Source organism: Danio rerio, chromosome 2 (genome assembly GCF_052040795.2).
Source record: "Danio rerio strain M-AB ecotype USA chromosome 2, GRCz13ab, whole genome shotgun sequence".
NCBI lineage: Eukaryota > Metazoa > Chordata > Actinopteri > Cypriniformes > Danionidae > Danio > Danio rerio.
In genome coordinates this window covers 39,794,852-39,805,540 of record NC_141022.1, presented here as the reverse complement: position 1 = coordinate 39,805,540, position 10,689 = coordinate 39,794,852, and the positions used below count along the sequence as shown (strand labels likewise).

At 33.8% G+C, this 10,689-nt stretch overlaps 2 long non-coding RNA genes across 2 annotated transcripts in view; one reads left to right on the top strand and one right to left on the bottom strand.

Moving 5' to 3' along the window:
- Positions 1 to 2,385: 2,385 nt before the first annotated feature.
- LOC137488016 (uncharacterized) lies at positions 2,386 to 6,857 on the bottom strand. The gene is made up of 7 exons (XR_015478719.1): positions 6,792 to 6,857; positions 6,442 to 6,497; positions 5,988 to 6,041; positions 5,760 to 5,881; positions 4,331 to 4,445; positions 3,573 to 3,677; positions 2,386 to 2,629 (listed from the first exon to the last, which is right to left on the bottom strand). It is a non-coding gene; the product is annotated as an uncharacterized LOC137488016 (long non-coding RNA).
- The window catches only part of LOC147837162 (uncharacterized), a 92,109-nt gene continuing 84,199 nt past the window's right edge, over positions 2,780 to 10,689 (top strand). The window contains exons 1-3 of the long non-coding RNA XR_015478722.1: positions 2,780 to 3,970; positions 4,144 to 4,493; positions 5,422 to 8,321. This is a non-coding gene — a long non-coding RNA (uncharacterized LOC147837162). The remainder of the gene's footprint in view (positions 3,971 to 4,143; positions 4,494 to 5,421; positions 8,322 to 10,689) is intronic.

The following is a 10,689-nucleotide window of genomic DNA, read 5'->3' as shown; positions in this document are numbered from 1 at the left end:
TCATAAAAGCCGATCACAACGAACGCGCTTCTTCATTCCAGAGACGTGAGGCGCTCCGCAATGCATGTTGACAAGAAGAAAAGGAGCACGGCACTCTTTTGAATGTCACTATAGATAACAACTGAATCAGCTGGTCTATTGTGCGCGAGTGTTGCTGTCAATGTTTTCATAATTAATTTTTTTAAATAACATTATGAAATTCAAGATTTGTAAAGTCATACAACTTTGGATGACTTAAAACAGCGACCACAAGTCTCTCCGTCATTAAAAAGTTCGCCGTAGTCATCTTGACACTGCTGTCACCTCCAAGGAAACCCCGCCTCTGCTTTCGTTTGATTGAAGAATGAAAGACGCCACTGAGGTAACATGCTTTTCTTCTGGAGCGCACAAAGCGCGCAATGACAAAACGCGAGGCGCGCAAGGCGCATAATCAATAACCTCCATGCATTTGGTCTTTTCCCACTGCTCAAAATGCGCACGCCGCGGGTCAGGCCACAGCGGAGTTTTCATTTCATGCAGAGCATAAATATGTTTTTTATTTCATTGCTTAGATTTTGGATAAAGGGCTTGGAAATGAATTGTGTCGCTTTGATAATTTATCTTTATAAATAGTTATTTAATTACTTTCAAAGCTTGAAAATTGGCTATAGCCTACATTAAAATTGAAACATTTTCAAAGATTTCCAGCACCCGGCAAATGCGCTTGAGTGCTTATTAAAATTATTTTAATAGGAATAAGAATAAAATAAGAATAAAATCTTGATATTGATCTAAGCTTTAACTACATAATATGAGTATTATATTTGTTAGAAAATCGATAGGACCTGCAGCTGTAAATATTTAATTCAATATTTTACACAATCGGTTATGAACTATAGCCTAAAAATATAAACATTATAGTCATCCATCGTACATGCCTACAACCAATGACTATTTTTCTATGCTTGTTTAACATAGCCAACACAAAACCTTTCTTAAGTTTTAAAGTTTTCTCTCTCACCCTGGTGCGTACTTTTTGCAACCTGTCCTGAAGTGACTGCCGACGAGAAAAAAAAAGCAAGCGCGAGTGGAGAAATTAAATTATTTATTCCATCAACTAACACATTAACTAGAATACACTAAAATAAACTTTGTCAAATATAATATTGCCATATCTGTGACAAAACTAGATTTTAAATATTCTCCATGTAGACAAGGTCTTGCGCAACAGTCGGGCAATGATTTAATTCAAGTTTGTCTGGAAACACGAACTTTAGGAGCCTGCTAAACATAGGCCCATTATAGCTGATTATGTTTTTTATCAATTCTATATTATTCAGAGTATAAAAGCACCAAGTTAGCATGCAACATTGTTACCGAATTGAGTTTTGAACATTCGAACGTGCGTTAACCTTTAACAACACACATGCCATAATACGAATTAAATATAACAAGGTGCTATCTATTTAAGTTTGATTAATTGTGCAACCTTACCATTCAGATGTCTCAGAGGTTAAAGTTTATTGGTTTACACACCCAACATATATCCACAAATAGGTCTTTGGTCAAGTTTTGAAAGCATTTATCTGATTTTCATAATGTGTCAACTGTCAATTTCAGAGCAGTCACGTCCGTAACGAAGACAAGTCACGTCCGTAACGATAGTTTTTCCTCATTAATGCAAAAATGAAAAACTAAATAAAATTAATTATATATGTCCCATGCAGAGCCAACCCTTATCCTTTTGACTGTTATATATTTTTTTGGCTTCTGCATTTTCATTCACAGAATTTTCACAAAGTATGTCAACTCACAAAACTCATGTCTTTTTTTTTGTCACGTCCGTAACGCATTCATTTTGCCGTCATTTTAAATATAAAACACCTGCATAGACTGATATTTTTTTGATGCCTGAACTCCATGGTTAAGGGGTAAGAAAAATATAAACATATATTTCAATATACTGTTAACATATACCTTCTCTGAGAATATACACTGTAAACGATTTCTTGTTAAATTAACAGTAAGTTACTGGCAACAATTATCCAGTAGCTGCTGTATTTCATAAAACAGTAACATTACTGTAATACTAATTACTTTAGTATTAGATTTACTGTAAAATGTAATACATCATTTTACTGTTTTCTTTTTATACTGTAACACCAATTACAGTAGTAATACACATACTGCAAAACTGAAAACAGTATTTTACTGTACATTTTTACCATGCAGAACTACGATATTTTAACGTTACTTTCATTATTACTGTATAGTATTTTACAGTTATTAAATGTTATTTTATTGTATTTAACAGTGCTACTTTATAATGAGCAAAAAAAGTTCAAAAATTGCACAAATGTTATTTTAACTGTTCAAGAAATACAAGAAAAATAAAGAATCTGAAACTTTAACTTCACAATAAAAGTTTATTGTGTAAACCCTACTGAAACAGTAGCAATTATTCAATATAACACAGCAACAGAACACTAATGAAAAACTGATCAGTAAAACCAGTCAACAATTAATGCATCAAAAAGTATTACAATTTTAAAAACAGATGAAAATACTGCTACAAGACACGAAATGATGAAGGCCAAATGATGTTGTGGAAAAGGGACAGTGAAAAAGGGCAGGAGCACTTCTGATGATCCTGCAAAAACGACAAGCAAAATCAATCACTGGAGTAAAAACTAATCATGCCTCAAATTATTTCATTCATTCAGAAACCAAACACCGCACTGCTGTTTTATATATATAAAACACTGTTTTTTATCGTTTTTGTTGGCAAAATACAGATTGTTGTCTATTTACAATTACACTAACGTTAATGGGGAAAAGATCAGTCAAGTCAACACTAGTCAAGTGTCCACACAGGTATGTAAAAAATAAAGTCTCATCTTAACTTAATGTCTGACTCTGTATAGCTTGAATATCTGATTCCATGACCACACTAGCGCTTCCACGAATTTAAGAGGGGTAAACACAGTTAATTCTGACCTTAAGAGGCTACATATTAAAAATAAATAAATAAATAAAATAATTAATTTAACGTGACTAATGTTAATCAAGTACTTTTAGGCTTTTAACATGTGAAAATCTACTTCTAACTTACAGACAAGATTACGTTAGAGAACATGAAAGCCATGGGTGATTAAAAAAAAAAAAAATGCTAATGATGAGTTACTGACATTTGGTTCGCATAAAACAAAGTAATCACTAAGCATTCATTTTTGGCAAAATCTGCCGAGAGGTGCAGCGACACGATCAAATGTGTTAAAGTTGAGCAAAGAAATGAAGAGTAGTCAAGCAGTCTATTACATGAAATGTTTGTGATAATATTTTGCGGTCAATTCGTATTACTGTATTTCAATGCAGTGATGGCATGTCAGTGAGACAAATAAATATTATTACACCTCTCCAGTGACATTTCCTCAAATTAAATCATCATAACGTTACTGTGCACAGCATCAGTAAAACGTTAAGAATAATTTAAATACCAAATTTTAAAACAGTCACTGCTGATTACAAACTAACATTAAAGATAGGCTTACAGAAATCCTGAATGCATGATAATATGAAGATTTATTACTCACTGATGTCGAAGCACTTCGTCAGAGATGTAGACAGGACAGAGTATGTGCCATCAAATGAGCTCTTGTGCAGTCTTTTTGGACATCAAGGTAGTATGTTCACCCACACTGTAAAAAAAAAAAAATCTGTTATTTTACATGTTTTTTTCCCAGAAGCTAGGGTAATAGAGTCATTTGGTTAAGTGGTTTAAAATAATTTTATTTATTAAATACTTGCTTACCCATATATAGATGTAAAAGTAACCAAAATAAATAATTCATTAAAATGTGTGGGATACTAAGCATGTTTGGTCTACAGAGAGAAGTAAACATTTACTTTAAGCATTGATCCTAATGAATCTATTTCTGAACTACATCCAACCTCACCTCTGAAACAGCATTTTTGAGCATTTAGATCAGGGGTGCTCAACCCTGTTCCTGGAGATCTACCTTTCCGCAGAGCTTACCTGCAACCTTGGTCAAGAACACCTGTCTTTATTTACCAAGTGCTCCTTCAGATACTATTTAGTTTGTTTAGTTGCGTTTGATCAGGGTTGGAGCTAAACTCTGCAGAAAGGTCTATCTCCAGGAACAGGGTTGAGCACCAATGTTTAAGACAATAAAAAATAGGACATTAAGATGATATTTTATATTCAATCATTTGTGAAATTTAAATGACTTATATTCAGTATATACATAACATAAAATTAGAATAAGAATAAAAAAATAATACTCTATGCCAAATAAAATACTTCAGATCTAAATAAAGCAGGTGTTTTTACCTAAAGGTTCCTTTCCTCCAGTTAGTTTAGTTGCAGATCCCTCCACATCTGTGCTTTATTTGGTTCTTGACTTAAGAGTAACTGGTGTCACATTCCAGGTCCATCACAATCTGAGCTAGAAAGACAATATGGCAAAAGACAAGACACATATAAATAAGTCTCAGTGTTACAGTCATATGTATATGCCTGTTTGTTTTGCTTGTGTGTGTGCGCTCTTTTTCTCTCCCTCTCTTGCTCGCTCGCTTGCTCCCTCCTCCTCTCTCTGTCAGTTCTCAGGTTCGCCCATTCCAGTATCCCATTCGTCTGTGAAGACGTCAATCTCAATTACACCTTGTGACGTCATCACCTTCACAACCAATCAGCACAGGAGCTCAAAGTTTAAAAGGGATGCGAGCGGGGAAGCTCGTTCTGCTTTTGCTCTGCCTTGCTTGCGGTCTTTGCTTGCCTTTGTGTGTGTTTTTGGCTTGTTGTTATGTGCTGTGATGTTGACGTGAACTTAGTTTTGATTTTGGTCTTGTTCTTGTGTTGATTGCTGTTACCGTCTTGGATGTGTATATGTGACAATCCCCTGACGTCTGTCTTCAGCCTTACCCTTGGATTCGAGGAGTTTAGATGTCACGTGACATACATATTGCATCACGCAGATAACTCCACTGTCTAAACACTCTAGTTTAGAAGTGAGCGCCACCCGCTGTAAGTTTTCTCCGTATATTTGGTTAGAAGAGTAGATTAGGTATAGCGTGATAACGCTGAAGTTTTGTTTGTTTATTTTGTATTAGACAGTTTAGAGGGTAATTATTAGTTAGAATTGGGGTTTTTGTTATATTTCTTTCATTTGTTTGGCGCCACTTAACTCTCGTTTCCCCCACCATCTTTAATCTATATTGATTTATTTATTGTATGTTGTGAGATCTTGTAAATAATACTTTATTGCTTTTTGACTTCCTTTCACTATTGTAAATAAATTCACTTATTTTTGCAGTTTTGGTTGTCGTGTTGATATTTTGCCACCAACTGACCACAAAATATTATCACCTTAAATGTTACCTTTTAAACCCTAGATACCAAAACTTAGAAGTCGTAACACTCAGAATAAAATATTTAAAAGGATAGTTTACTATTCTGCCACCATTACTCCATGTGTTTTAAATCCATTTAAATTTCTGTTGAACACTAAAGCAGATATTTTGAAGAATGTTAGAAACCAGAAACTATTGACATCCATATTTGAACCAAATTTCTTTAAAAAAATATATGAGTTTGTGTTCAATGGAACAAAAAAGAAAAAAAAATCTAACTATTTTGAAACAAGTGGAGGATGCCAAAGATGCTATTATTTTCATTTTTGGGTGAACTGTCCCTTCAATTCAAGTGTCACGCATTACTCATAAAAACTGATGTATCGCTTGAGGAAAACTAAATCAAGTACCTCCTGTGAGCAAGCAGAATCATTATGCCATTGTATTCAGCCAACTGACCCAGCCGAGGCTCGAACCAGCAACCTTCTTGCTGTGAGGTGACAGCACTACCTACTGTGCCACTGCGTCGCTACTGGAAGAAGAAGAAAGAGAGGTTGTACATGAAACTCCTCACAACAAATCTGTGAACAACTTGACATTTCAAAATCTAATAAAAATAAGGAAGACATCAACATTACCTTGAATAATCAAGTGAGGAGTGATTGGTAGCATCAGTTTTTCAGCATCAATTGCTAAAGGTGCAAAAAAGATAAATATAATAAGAGTAAAATAAGACTTAACATTTAATAATCTAAATCTATGGTACAACCATACAAATCTGTATGGGGTTCAAATAAATTTGTATACAAATCATTCCCTACACCTGAACACCAAAAATAAAATGTACAATTAATGACACAATAACGTTATACAATAAGCTCATTAACCAGTGAGAAATAGACAATTAATATGAATTATGTTAATATTAATGTTAGCTTAAAAGACATCAACTGAATTTTATTATCAGCTCAATTTAATAAAACAGTTAGACTTGTTTCATTGTGAGTTTAGTTTGAATAACTAACTTACAGTTTACAAATTTAACCATAATGATAACTTGGTCATAATGACCACATGAAGACCAGAGCTCACCTTAACGTTAAACGTTTAACTTTTCATGGTGACTTTGCCTTCATCTCAGTGTTGTGCTGAAATAGAGAATTCATTAATGCAGTTAACCCCAAGTAAAAGTTACGTTTTTTTCAGGTAACTTAACGTTACTATGGTCAAAAACTCACTCAAGATAAACTCACTGTAATTACCTTATCTAATAACTCGCAAACACTACAAACACGGTCTGGCGTCGAATAACGTGACATAAGTACCTAACTTACAGTACAACTAAAGTAACTTGGTTAATTATTTTAAATTACACACACACTACACGTAAATATACACAAAACAATCCTTTAACTAACAGAATTTGACTTTTAAACACTTACCGAGGATGAATTCACTGGAAGAAAAGGTGACAGGTGGATTTCAAATTAGAAGAGCCGTTGCTTGCCTGGTGAAGGTCGAATCGAGTCGGCTCGGCTTTATGAATCGGCTCCTTAGAACAGTAAAGAGTCGAATCCGCCTAAAACCGATTCCTTTTTGTATATTATTGTAAGACACAACAATGAATAATTACTATTTAGTTAAACTGCTCGGCCACACACATTTATACACATATTGCTGAATGTGCTTGTGAACACGTGTGATAAAATAATTCCCGAGCAAACGGTTCAATCCGATTCGGTGTCGTTTGTGTGCTGAACCGAACCAGTGCAAACGTGACATTGATAAAATAGTAATATTGTTTTTTTCTTCTCACTTTACCAGCGAAAATATTACATATATCTGACTTTAACAATAAGGTTCGCTTGAAGTGTTTTGAGAATTAATATTTTTTTTCTCCCAGAGTTCATTTCACACCAACAAGCAAATATAATGTCGTATGAGAAAAGCCAGATCATAAATAAATCATAAATATTGCGTTTAATATGTCACGAAATGAAGTTTTAACAGTTTTTCATGCGAGAATGTAGCTCTTCCAAACTCAAATCTGTGGTTTGTTTTTAGATATCATGTTTAATTTTAAGTGTGCTTTGCCGATAGGGGAGATTCTGACCTCCAGGGGATGACGGCGCTCCATCACTCATGTATCCGGCAAACCTCATGCTTTAATCGGCCTAGACATTATTGAGACATGCCCTGTCTTCGATGACTAGATAATAAATGTGTTATGAAATAAAGTTTTAACCGTTTTTCATGCGAGAATGTAGTTGTTTTAAACTCAATTCTGTGGTTTATTTTTTAAGGTAGTGTGTATTTTAAAATGTTGTTTTGAAAATGCGGAGATATGTGACCTCTACGGTGGCCCATGGGTGCCCAATAATCTTGAATCCGTCTAAAGCAGGTTGGTCACTCTGACATTTAAGCTGACTTTAAAATCATTTTGTGTGTTTAACAGTCTTTGGTTATGTGAATCAATTTATTTTTGTTCCAATTTACGTTTTGGTTTAGCACAAAGTTATGTTTATTAAATATTATTTAATATTTCCATGTTGCCTTATAAAGTGCACCCAAAAATGGAAAACCAGGGGACAGTTTAATGCACTGAACAGTCTGAAGAAACTGGTTAGGTTATTTACTTCACAAAATAATTTGTCTAAAAATAAATAAACATAATAATCATAATATATATAGTGTGTGTGGAGTTGTTCTTGGTCATTTGCAGTACTGTATTTAGATACACAGTAACAGATTTTTCCCCAAAATTCATTATAAAATCTACAGTAACATACTGTTAACCATGTTCACAGTATAGAAAAGTCGAAAATACATTATTATACTGTGAAAACAACAATATATACAGTAACACACTGTGCACAGCTTATACAGTAAAAAACTGTTGAGAAATGCAGTATAATACTGTGAAAACAACAGAAATCGTTTACAGTGTACCTTTCATTTTTTTTACTGCAAATGTCACGTCCATAACGCTGGAATCAGCCATATATATTAACAAGTGTTACACAGGACTTCGGGTGCCAGACAAGTTTTAGACCTTGACAAAAATAAATCTCAACTGTATAATTAATTACCCAGAACAGCGAAAACAAAACTTATACAAGACCATCCGTTACATACAGTAACATAGAACCATATGAAAGAAGAACAAGAAAATCGGATTCGACTTAGAGAGATTTAATAAACTAATTTAAATGGCAAGTTCAACTACAAGCAACAACAAAAAATAAATATATAAAGTCAATATCCTATAATCATTTTAAGTAACCCAAAACAAGATTCCCCTCAAACAACAACAACAAATACACCAAGAAATAAATAAACAAAACTTTTCAATTTTCTCTAATTATATCTAATTAAATGAAATAAAGGGAAGTTGGGTGGAGAATGTATGTATATGAGTGATGAGGAAAACTGTCCTAACGCACAGACACAGGTAACTTTGCAACACGACGATATGGAAAAACTGGCACAAGTCAGCAATTACCAGGTAACATATTACGGTGGCTATAAAAGACATCTCAGTATAAACATGAGCATCGCCGCATCTCTTCCTCAGCTTCCTCAGACCCAGGCACAGCCACACCACACAAGTGAACACTACTCCCACACTGGAGGTCAGAACTCTTCTCCAGAAGAAAAAAAACAAAACAAAACCTTTTATATAATTTAACATCATCGTAATTGGTCGTAGCATCCAATGGGGATAAACTCATTGAAGGCAGTGACAAAGAAAGTAAACACAAAGTAGGGGCAGTACAGAAAGTTTCTATATTGTCACACCCCCTTTTGGTAAAAAATGTTATTGCTGCCTACAACTTTCATTTTTGAACACAAGATGGTGATTTTAATCTCTACCATAAACATCAGTGGTTAAATCTAAACTAGAAACTATCTTCCAAGTACTTCTGTGTTGTTTGACTGTACATATGCTGACCACAGTACTTGCCTATTACTATAAACACACTAGTGTATATTGAGTTTGAGTGCAGCTCAGGCTCCTCCCAGCAGCAGAGCAAGTGATATGAATTGACTGCTGCTTCAACAGATGCAGAAAGAGGAAGAGGAGCACAACATCTCTGCAGATTCTTCAACACTTTCAGAGGATTTCAGATAGATATAATGGCTTTTTGGAAAAGTGGCATTCTGATCATAATTATATACATCAAGGGTGAGTGGCACTATTAAATATCAAATAATGGTCATTTTTAAATCTATTTATGTGTGTATTGTGCGTAATTATTAATTTAGTTGTGATTCTATTTCAGGATGTGATTCTCAGGACAAAGTTGATCAGCACACAAAAACTCAATCTGCTTTTGAAGGTGATACTGTAACCATTGACTGCACATATCAGACTTCTTATACAGGCCCGACTCTATTCTGGTACCAGCAGAAAATCAAGTCCCCAGATATATGCTGAATAAAATCACTAACACATCAGGACACACTGAGGATGAATTAAAGGAGAGATTTCATGCAGCTCTCAGCAAAACTGACATGACTTTTATACTTCATTACACTTAAGAAACAAACTTGCCACAAAATTATTCCTACAGAATCCAATTAAAACAATGTCAAAACCCTCAAAAACACTTTTACTTAAAAAGTAAAACAAAAATGAGTTTATAAAGAACATAGTGTTACTGGTGTTACTAAAATTAAAAATAAATTTTGTGGGAGAAAAACTGAGAATCCCTCGGTTGCAAAAAGTGTGCATAATATCCATCACTAACAATAACGGTAAAATCATCAAGATTTAGAGAATTCTATTTCAAATAACCAGAACTAAATATAATCTCATAAAGTATTGTAGAACCGACTGGATGTATGGTTAAAAAAGGAAGGTTCTCTAATGTCGCCACTGGCTTGATTAGTTTGGATTTGCGCTTCAGACTTTCAGCAGTGAAAATTAAACCACACTGAAGTGAACTTCAACTCTAAAAACTGGACTGACAGAGTTTCAATTTACTAAAACTTCTATTTTTTTTTTTCCAAAAGTATTTTTATTGAACATATTAGATATGAAACATACATTACAAAATAGCTTTTCAAATTTTTTTTTTTTTACACAACAAACAAACAAAACCTGCCGCACATACATTTAGGTTCTAGAAAAAAATATAAATAATATTAAGAAAAAATACAAATAAATAGTAATAATAAGTAAAGCATATGTTACTCTCATAAATAAGGGGAGAAAAAAGAAAATACAAAAAATTGAAGAGAAAAAAAACAAAAAAAACAACAACAAACAAACAAGGAAAGGTTCTACTCTTCTAAAATGACTGAGGGGTCCATCTTTTTTACGTGATCTAAAACAGG